Consider the following 11,020-nt stretch of genomic DNA (forward strand, 5'->3'; position numbering starts at 1 on the left):
TACTTTGGGGCTCTCGTACAACGGTAAGGAGAGGGAGGTGAGTGGTATGATGGGAGAGGGGAGCCATGGGAGGAGGCAGACGAGGTTTCCGCTCTTGAGAAGGTCCGGGGAGACGATGCGCCGCTCCTGACTGACTTTGGTTCGCCCTTCAAGGTGGCAGTAACCGACCCCTCAGAATGCAGTAGGTAGCTTCGGTGGACTCCTTTGCACGCAGCCTCTCCACTTGGGTTTTTACCAGCCATTCTTGAGTGTTACCAGTTGCTCCGGCCAGTGTTGTCACTTTCTCCCTCTTTTATCGTTGTTGTTGTGCGTCACTTACAACACATTGTTTATGATCTTCTCCCTTGTTGTTCGTTCGTGATTGTAAACTATTTTAGGGAGAGATGGAGCGTGTCCGATTAGCCCCTCTAACACGACAGTTTGAGCACGACGGCACGACATTGTGTCCCTTGGGAATGATACGCGGTCTGGTCGGGGCCGGACCATCATACCTGAAGGGTTGAAGCGCCGTGTTGAAAGGTTACCAAGTCATGGTGAATGTGTGAAACCTGTGTGGCGAGTGATGTTCCATGTCCCTGCCAGACCAGGTGCTGATATTATGTCGTTTCATCGTCGTGTTGTGTTCAGTTCTCTGAGATATGTTGGTTTCCCTTGCTTTCGTCCCACTCCCGTCCACGACCTCTCCCCCTCCCCAGCGACGACCCTGTCCATATAAACGACTCCGTTCACGACCATGTTCCCATTCCCGTCCCGGTCCGCATTATGACCCCTTTCCCGACCTGAATACATTATCCCTATTCCCATCCTGGACCCATGGCCCCATTCCCGTTCCAGTCGACATCCATGATCCCGTTCCCGTTCTGATCCACATGCATGACCCCATTTTTCGTCCTGGACCGCATCCATGATCCCATTCCCGTTCTGATCCACATGCATGACCCCAATTTCGTCCTGGACCACTTCCATGACCCCATTCCCGTCCCGGTCCACATCCATGACCTTATTCCCGTCCTAGTCCTCATCCATGACCCCATTCCCGTCCTGTTCCACATCCTAGTCTCCGTCAACTACCCGGTCCACGTCGTTCATGCCTCCCGTCCACATCCACGTACTCTCCACGACTCAGTACTCGGCCTCTCGCCGTCATTACCAAAGGTTTATCTGAGTGTGTTGTACACGGTGCAGTGTCATGTGAAACCCTTGTATTGCCTGACGTACTCTCTTGCATTCCGTGGTCTTTATCCCTCCATAACCGTGTGTGGTCAAGTCTGGTCGTCTCGTCCAGGTCTGGTGGTGGCGTGTGATCCAAACACTGCCTGGGTGGTGCATGTCCTCCAGTATCCTACCTGGTGTCCTTCGCCGTGCTGTGGCGTGGCAGGCTGCCCCCGTACCACTATCTCTTGTCCTGCTCGTCTCTTCGACCCTCCTGTAGCCTTGCTTCGCATATTGTTTTGTTCCTTGTAATATTCAAGTGATTGGCGTGGCCTCTCCTTAACTCGTCCCGTTGTTCTTCCTGTAATGGCCCTCTGCATGCTGTCAGGTGGTCTGTGCTCTTGCTTGACCATACCCCCTCATTCCTGCTCTGTGCGTCTTAGTAGCTGCATATACAGTCCGGCCTGGCGTGCATGCATGCTTGTACAGTTATTGCCCGTCGACTGATGGACGGTCATTAAATAAAAGCTAGGAGACCTGTGCGTGCTTTCCGAGATTTTAGATGTTAATTGGTAGGTATAAGCGGCCGTGTGTGATATTTCATTAGTGCATATGAGCACGATGGTACGACCCTAGGGTAAGATAGTCTAGGTTTTGATGATATTTTTTGTAAAGGTCAGGTCATGAGGCCAGGTTATCATTTACCACAGGTCTTGCCGTGGTCCTCAAGCTTCGCATCTTTTTGCCTAAGTGGGTACCAGCTTGCAACACTCAGTTTTCCCTCAGTCTCTCGTCATACAGCGTTCGTGGGTGTAGGAAGAGTGTGGGGGAGCGAGGAGAGAGAGGCTTTATCCCCCCTTTTTTGCAGAGGTGGTGGTGGTGGTGGTGAAGCCGTAGAGTGTGGGGCGGGTTGCGTGGTATGGGTCAGTCAGCTTCCCGTGTTGTTGAGGAGCAGGATGGCAGTGTTGGGGACACGTGTGGCCTGGTCACCACACCCCCCACACACCACCCTCAGGTCCCGTTACCTTCAGGGGAAGATGTTTCACATTTGCTGCTCTTGGTGCAGGTAGCAACGCTCCCTTGAATAATTGTCACACTGGGTTCCCGCTCCCCTTTTTAAACAGGAACTCCCGTTTTTTATTATCGTGGTTTTGTTCGCACAAGGACTCGAGCGATAACTATATTATTTGTGTTACCTTGAGATTTGTGGCGCCCACTGCGTATTATCATTCACTCTTGGTTTTTACAATTCTCATGAATGCAATGGTTAGTGGTCCTTTGTTAACGATTATTCTGACAATTTTTACGTATGCTGCGAATGTTTAGTCGTCCAGGAAATTCCATTGTTAAACGTTTTCGTTTTTTTTTTTTTTGCAGGATTACGTGATCTAAGTCATGGTACAGAAGGGTTTCATATTTCTATTGTTTAATCCATGACATGATTGTGTGATTGTATTTATACGAATTGTCAAACTTATGTGTAAAAAGTCAGATTTGTATAATTTATGTTCTTAGTGGTACAGTCTAAGGTTGCGTAGTTACACATAGGAAGTGCTTTGTTGACTCGTGTAGATTAGAGTGAAGGTAAGCCCCTCCCAAGTGGGAACTCGTCAGTACGACAGTTTGGGCCCCGAGCCCGCTAGCTGGCTGGCATCGTTTCAAGGCAAGCAAGATACTGGCGCGGTAACCGAGTGAGGGGACTAGAATGGCCCAGTCACTTGAGATTCCCTCTAGTGTTAACATTATGTGCGCGTGTCCATTCAAGTCACATAGGATCAATTAACTCTCCTGCAGATTTAGTCGAACTGATACGAAAACAATAAGTTCGTCTTAGGGTGGTGTGTGTTTATAAACAGGTGATGATGTTTATAGACCTGGCGTATCGTGGCTAGGGTGTTGTTCTTTGGCTAAGGGCTTGGCGGCTATGTCCCGTGTTGAATGTGTTTTTTGTAAAGGTATCAGTATTTTGCATTTTCAGACGTCACTAACTCGTGCCTTTAAGTATCTCAAACGAAGATATAGAAGCAGGAGAAATGTTCATCTGTAACTAACAAGGATTGAGAGGTAAAACGTTTCGGTGTGTTTGTCGAGGGTGTAGGAATGTGTAAAACTTTACGCAGAAATTAGTGAGGATGGAGCGAAAAGTAAAATGTATGGTTTAAAATTGTCGAAGAGGTTTCATTGATTGTTTCGCACTGAGCATCGATTAGTAGTAATGTTAGAAACGTACAATGTATACGTGTACTGCATACAGTGAACTGTATTGGATGCAGTGTATTCCAGTAATACACTGCATTTCATTAACAGGATATTAAGAGATCCCTGCCTCCCCATTGTTGTATAGATTTCTAAACCACACTAATTCTTTATTCGTATTTCCTCATTATACTGTGCCCATTTTCTTCCAGTATTTTTTTTTATCATTGAATGGATCAAACCATTATTATTATTATTATTATTATCATTATTATTATTATTTTATTATTATTATTATTATTATTATTATTATTATTATTATTATTTTATTATTATTCATTACCGTAAGAAAACATGCCATGTTCTCATCACACCAGTTATATTTTTATATATATATATATATATATATATATATATATATATATATATATATATATAACACAAAATGTCATTCACGAACACCACAGTGTGATTCCTGTGGCCTCGGTGTTGATGAGTACCTGGCAACTGTTGTACCGATGGCCTTTGTTGTTGTGGAGTAAGCCGATTCAAGGAAATGGGGAGGGGGGGGGGGGGGTAAAGCAGACTAGGTATTTATCGGAGGAAAAGGAATGTTTTTGTTTAGATTGTAATGGTGCATCCTTACATGAAATGTAATGGTGTAAAATATTTTCTTATTCTCTACCTCGCTTTGGTCAAGAGACGGTCATTTTGCTTTTGAATAATTGATATGAGCGAAGGGGAGGGAAGAAAGGGGGGACATGAACGCACGCCCGGACACGATGCCAACTGCATAGTGCATGCCAGCAGTCGCGAGGAGCCAAATACCTAGGCGTTACCAAGACGGGGAGCCAGCAGCATGGTCAACAGGTGGTTGATACCAAGAAGACTCGACGTCGTGTCCTGGATCTGTCCTGGAGACATGTTAGGAGACTCGCCGCTAGCGAGTTGTGGCATGTACCGATCCCTCCTCCCCCCCTCCCGCGCCATACCAGTATTTTGCATTCTTGTACGTGAAACGGTTGATGTTCTACTACCCCCACCCCACCCCACCATTCCATCATTATCGCCGAGCCTTGCAGTTACACGTGACTGATTTGGATGTTGCAAGTGGCATTGATGTAGGGGAGGCCGGCTGGGTGTTTTCATATAGTTGGTGTTTGGTTTTAGTGTTGATTCTTGCGGTAATACGGTTAATTGTCTCGCAATGGTGGCCCGGCCCTTCATGGGATGTGGCGTTGGATGACTGTAGGTGTTTTTGTAAGGCTTGGGTTGACGGCGAGCCAATACAGACGGGTTGTTGTGGTGAGGCACTGCCAATAACAGAAGAGTCAAGTTCAGAATCTTTTAAGTAAGGAGGTTCACTCTTTGGGTTCATCCCCGGAGCACAACGGTACGATCCTCAAGCATGACAGAACGAGTTTTGGGTATGATTGGCCTGACCTTTGACCTGCCTAATGTGGGTCATCATACCCAGGGACGAGTCTCGTGGTACAGTAGTTGGGGTAGCTACCAGTGAGTGGAACAGTTTGTTGATAAGATACGTGTAATGGCGACGTTATGTCATTGTCTTGCGTGTGAATGAATATTGAGGGTATTTAGAAGGGAGGGATGAGGGAAGCTCTTGGAGAGGTGGAGCAGCTGCTTTGGGAAGGGAATGGACAAGGTGTAGTGCAAGGGGGAGGGTGGGAGTTGATGATGGAGATTAGAGGAAGCAGGAATGATTAAGGTAGTATTGGGAGTGTGCGGGAGGGAGGAAATAGTAATTGGTGAAGGCTATAGGAGATGACTGGGCTCTGGAGAATTAGCTTGGAGGAGGAGGAAGGGGGGGTGGGTGGGTAGGGACACAGGTGCAGCTGTGAATGATAGGGAATGAAAGATGGTGGGATGGTTGAGGGAGTACTTGAGGAACTTATGTAAACAACGACGTAGCTCCGGCTGACCTTGATGTATAAAGGACATTGTGTATACTTCCCTGATTCCTGGTGCGGGCGTGACCAAACCCTTGCTAAAGGCTACCTGGTAGTGTGACTGTCTTAACCCAGAGCTCACATAAAGATCACTTTCTTTTGGTGCTCTGTCGTGACCCGTGACCCGAGGCCAAAAGAGGCGAGCTATGGTAGGAGGTGAGAGTAAAAGTTGAGTGGAAGTGTGGGTAGTAAGTGAGGGGAGGTTGGGGGAGGTAGGAGAATGTAGGTGAAAGGAGGGTGAAGGTTTGGGTGATGTTTATGGGGGGTTTATGAACGTAAGGAGAGAGGGGGAGAGCTTATCTCGTGTACAGTTGAGGCGGTGTGTGTGTGTGTGTACCGCAATGACGTGTTGGCGTTGGTGATCAGTTAGTCGTCCCCGGGCTGGCAGTGTCCGGATTACATAATGATGCTCGGGTTACTGGGCAGAGTGCGTCGGTGGCGTGAGGTTTATTGATAGCAGGAGGCGTGCACGTCTGGAGGTCCTCTGTATGTCATGATTACTGACCGGTGTGGCTGGTGACCGTCGTGGTGATGACGACGATGCAGGTTAGGGATACTGAGTGTGATAAAGAGGCTTGTAGAGTATAAGACCACCACAGTCATTGGTGTGGTGGTGATGGTATCGACTACTGCACGTAGGTGGGCGTGGAGAAGCTTGACCCCTTCAGCTCGGCGGTACGACCCTGGAGCAGACTACTGTCATCGCCTGTGGGCGTGGTGATGGTGACTGGAGGTGGTCGTGATACACGGAGATAGTCTCTCGACCCCCTTAAACTGAGCGGTACGACCCTCATGCACAGCGGTAGACCCATGCACGCGACGGTACGACCTCGAGCACGAGGAGAGAGATGCACGAGATGATTATATGGTGTATAGTAAGTGGAATTGAACGTACGCAGATGCAGGCGAAGAGAAGTTAGTGTGTATTGCGATAAGGTTTAAGAACTTGCTCTAAACACTACAAACTATGAATATATTTTCCTCAGTGGGTCTGTGATTGTCTCATGATATTTTTTTTTGCTGTTTTTAGCCGCATGTGCACAACACTACGACCACTTGAGCACGACGGTACGACCCCTTGGGTGTGGGTGTGTGATGGCCTGGCCTTGGGGCGGAGTGAAGGCTACACCACACCCAGGGATGGTATTTGTCATGCTCAGGAATCATATCGTGTCACTCAAGAGCTCGGTTTTCAGCACTGCCTTACCGTCTGTGTTGACACGCTTCACCTCCACGGAAAATACATGAGCCTGAGGATTCGCTAGATGATCTGGGGGGATTTTTTGTGTAAAACCAGAGAAAGGCCAATACGAGATGCGATTCCTCTCTCTCTCTCTCTCTCTCTCTCTCTCTCTCTCTCTCTCTCTCTCTCTCTCTCTCTCTCTCTCTCTCTCTCTCTCTCCCCGTCTCGCATGCACCACTTGACTGCACGTACCTCACACGACTCGTTCTTCGTAACTCGAGAGATTTTCCTGCGGTGAACGCTACGCGCTAGCACTACCTTTTGGCAAGTGCGCGTCGTAAATGCTCTTTTAAGTGGGCATTCTCGCCTTCGGTAGATAGTTTTATGCTGGCAGATAGACTTATAGATAGCACCGTATATGTGTAATTATAGATATTAGCACAGTATGTGTAATTATAGATAGCACAGTATATGTGTGATTATAGATAGTACAGTATATATGTAATTATAGGTAGTACAGTATATGTGTAATTATAGATAGTAGCACAATATATGTGTAATTATAGATAGTAGCACAGTATATGTGTAATTATAAATAGCGCAATATATGTGTAATTATAGGTAGTACAGTATATGTGTAATTATAGATAGTAGCACAGTATATGTGTAATTATAGATAGTAACACAGTATATGTGTAATTATAGAAAGTAGCACAGTATGTGTAATTATAGATAGTAGCACAGTATGTGTAATTATAGATAGCACAGTATATGTGTAATTATAGAAAGTAGCACAGTATATGTGTAATTATGAATAGTAGCACAGTATATGTGTAATTATAGATAGCACAGTATATGTGTAATTATAGATTGTAGCACAGTATATGTTTAATCACCTGTTTTTACTGTACGGAAGAGTTGTACACTCGTGGGGTCCCATTACTTGAACATTGTCTGCCATCACACGACTTCCTGTGTTTATGTTTGCTGAATGCATTAACCATGTCTTCATTGATTTTATCCAAGTCATTCAGCACTCTTATACTGGATAAGGGCTTCATGTTTTTTTTTTTTTTCTTAAGTTTCAAGCTTGACATCTCAAGTTCACTGAATGTTCTATACCCACATCTTCCAAAGAACTTTTTATTTGTTGACGTCACCTGTGTGTGTGTGTATGTGTGTGTGTGTGTGTGTGTGTGTGTGTGTGTGTGTGTGTGTGTGTGTGTGTGTGTGTGTGTGTGTGTTATTAAACATTGTCCTGTACTGGGAGGAAGTTTACACAGTTAGGGCCCCATCTTGTGAACTTTCTTCACTTTCTTATGCTTTTAACTATTGTATGTTGTCCACAGTTAATAGTTTCTTATTCATTAGGTTCCATTCGTCCACCTCTCTCATACTGGAGAAGTACCTCCTTCTGTATTTTTAACAAGTTTCTCTCGCTTAATATCACATTATGTCCTCTGGTTCTTCTATCTGCAATTCCTTCTAAGAATCGTTGGCCGCCTACCTCACTGGTCACTATTATAAAACTTTCAATTTGTGATTTGGTCACACCTCACTCTTCTCTCTTCCGCGGTGGGCAACCTTACGGCCTTTGACCTTTCCCCTTAACTCACACTCTTGGTTCTGGGACCATCTATGTTCCTTTCCTCTAGACTTCTTTTTTTTTTTTTTTATTAGTTCTTTGTGTTCTTTTAGGTGCGCTGACCAAATTTGGGAAGCATACTCTAGTTCTGACTTTATTTTTTTTACGTTGGAAGCTCCAGTGACGGACAAAAATTCCACATGAAGGCCGGGCCTTAATTGAAATATAGAGAGATTAATGAAACGGAAGCAGAGGAGAGAGAGAGGGAAGTATTTACGGACTTTGAAGGAAGTGAAACACCTGTCATAAGTAGTAACACCTATCAGTTTTTGGCAAAGACATGGGAGGGTAGAGGGTTCCAGAGCTTTCGAGGTGATGGGAAAGAGGTATCAAAACGGCCCACCCCCAACGGCCAGAGAGTAACCAACCATGTGACATGGCAGCTTGCCGAGTACTGCTTGGTCTTGCTAGTGGTGGTGGGGGGCACACAAGTAGCAGGATGTGAGCAGCTTTGCTGAATATTTCCTTATCCATGAGCTTAATGCAGTTCTAATATTTACGACAAGTTAAGAGACGATATCGACCTCCAAGGTTCTCTCTCTCTCTCTCTCTCTCTCTCTCTCTCTCTCTCTCTCTCTCTCTCTCTCTCTCTCTCTCTCTCTCTCTCTCTCACACACACACACACACACACATTGCTTCAGTTGATTTCTTGCTAGATGATATTCAGACCGAGGCCGTGTTTCACTCCGACCCTTCCTTATTACATTACAATTATTGGCGTTGAATTTCATCAACCGTGTTACAGACTAGGTTTGAGATCTGTTCTGGTCCCCTTGTGGGTTGATGCAATCCTCCTCGCTTTTCCCTCCATGACCTTTGCGTGACCAACTGACTCGTTATGGTCACAGGTCGTTCACATAGATCAAGAAGAGTTGTGGTCCCAGAACAGAACCCTGCGGCACGCCAGAGATGGTCCTAGTTCGTTTTGAGAAGGCCCCTCTGACGTGAGTCCTTCGTTCTCTTGTGTGAGCGTTTGTGGGCGTGTTTGTTTGTTTTCCCTTACTTGTCGTTTCCCTCGACAGCGTGGTAGCGCCAGAAACAAAGATCGACTTTATCTGCTCACATCCAGTCTCTAGCTGTCATGTATAATGCTTCTGAAAGTATATATATATATATATATATATATATATATATATATATATATATATATATATATATATAAATATATATATATATATATATATATATATATATATATATATATATATATATATATATATATATATATATATTCATATGAGTCCACGCGCAAAATTGTGATCCTTTCCAGTATATATATATATATATATATATATATATATATATATATATATATATATATATATATATATATATAGATAGATAGATAGCTGCACACGTTTACATTTCTCCCTCCCAGACCCTTGTACATTCACTTCCTTAGTACTATCACCATTCTCATCACCTTCCAGTCTCCTCTTCACTTTCCCTCTCCTCGTGTCTATGGAACCCAATCTCCTCCCTCACCTTTCACCAGCACCGGTGTTGCCTCTCTCCTTCCTTTCATCTTGGGCAGTCGCTGAGTCTCTCATCCCCCCCCCCTTCCCCAAGTCCCTCTTGTTCTTGATCACCGTCATCCCTGTCTCCCCCACGGAAGTGGAGCGGTGTCACACCACCCGTCCCCTTCAGCGCTCGAAGGGGTTCGTTCGTACTCCGGTGTTTGCGCTGCGGAGCTTCGATGTATGGGTATAGCCCGGGGTTTTTAATCTCCCTGGCGAACACGAAGGCGAGTGGCACAAGATAGATGTAACCTCTCCTCCCCTCCCCTATGTTTATGTTGTAAGGCCTCGACCGATGGTTGGATTTGCCTCCGGTGCTCATAGAAGGTTGCTCTCTCTCTCTCTCTCTCTCTCTCTCTCTCTCTCTCTCTCTCTCTCTCTCTCTCTCTCTCTCTCTCTCTCTTCATATTGATCAATAATTCCGGTTGTTGGTGTTGAGGAGGGAGCATGATATGGGGGTTGTATCGCTACGTTTTACGTGTGTCGGACCTTGTTTATTTACATTGCAAGGGGAAGGGGTCAGGCATAATGCATGGATGGACTAACACACACACACACACACACACACACACACACACACACACACACACACACACACACACACACACTACTACTACTACTACTACTATTACTACTACTACTACTACTACTACTACTACTACTACTACTACTACTATTACTACTACTACTAATGGTATTATGAATGCTGACAGCATACAGAAGTTTTGAAAAGAGTATTGTGTGCGATACGGGAAAAGTTTTAAAGATATGGGGTCTTCACGAGAGTGTAGACCTGCCTCCCCTCCATACGTTTAGTTGACGGGCCATCACGGTAGAGGGGGCAGGCGCACTCGCAGGCAGGCAGACCCGTCTCCTCACCCCGCCGATGGTCTAGACGATGTGGCAACCTGTCCGGCCGGTGTGGATGCTGGCGGAGGCGGAGGCGGTGGCGACGGAGCTTACGTATTATACTCCTCTCCTGGTGGTGAATGTTGTTCCCCTCACCACCAGCGTCGCTCACTCGTGCTTCCATTGTTCCTCCAGGTTAGATTAGCCTCTCGATCACCCACCCTGCCCGCCAGGCTTCCGTCTTACCGGAACCCATTATCGTATTTTGTCTCTCTCGGGGGAGGAACTGGAATGTCTCATACGCGGATCTTGAGGTGTCGTGAAGTGTTGGTGGGCTGTCCAGGTCATTCACTGCTTGGCCTTAGGTACTCGTGGCGCTTTGGCCTCTCTGGGTATGTCGTGTGAATTTTAAAACTGATGGCCAAAGATTTGGACACAGACCAGGGCACTGTGTCTAATAATGTGAAAAATAGATCCTTTTAGGGATAGGTGTATACAAACCTCGCAT

The 11,020-nt window shown here is 45.8% G+C and overlaps 1 protein-coding gene across 1 annotated transcript in view; it reads left to right on the forward strand.

Moving 5' to 3' along the window:
- Positions 1-2,844: 2,844 nt before the first annotated feature.
- Positions 2,845-11,020, forward strand: part of LOC139749701 (uncharacterized) — a 24,400-nt gene continuing 16,224 nt past the window's right edge. Inside the window, exon 1 of the mRNA XM_071663854.1 lies at positions 2,845-3,008. The gene's annotated coding sequence lies outside the window, so the exon portion shown is untranslated. The remainder of the gene's footprint in view (positions 3,009-11,020) is intronic.

This window comes from Panulirus ornatus, chromosome 8 (genome assembly GCF_036320965.1).
Source record: "Panulirus ornatus isolate Po-2019 chromosome 8, ASM3632096v1, whole genome shotgun sequence".
NCBI classification, from domain to species: Eukaryota; Metazoa; Arthropoda; class Malacostraca; order Decapoda; family Palinuridae; genus Panulirus; species Panulirus ornatus.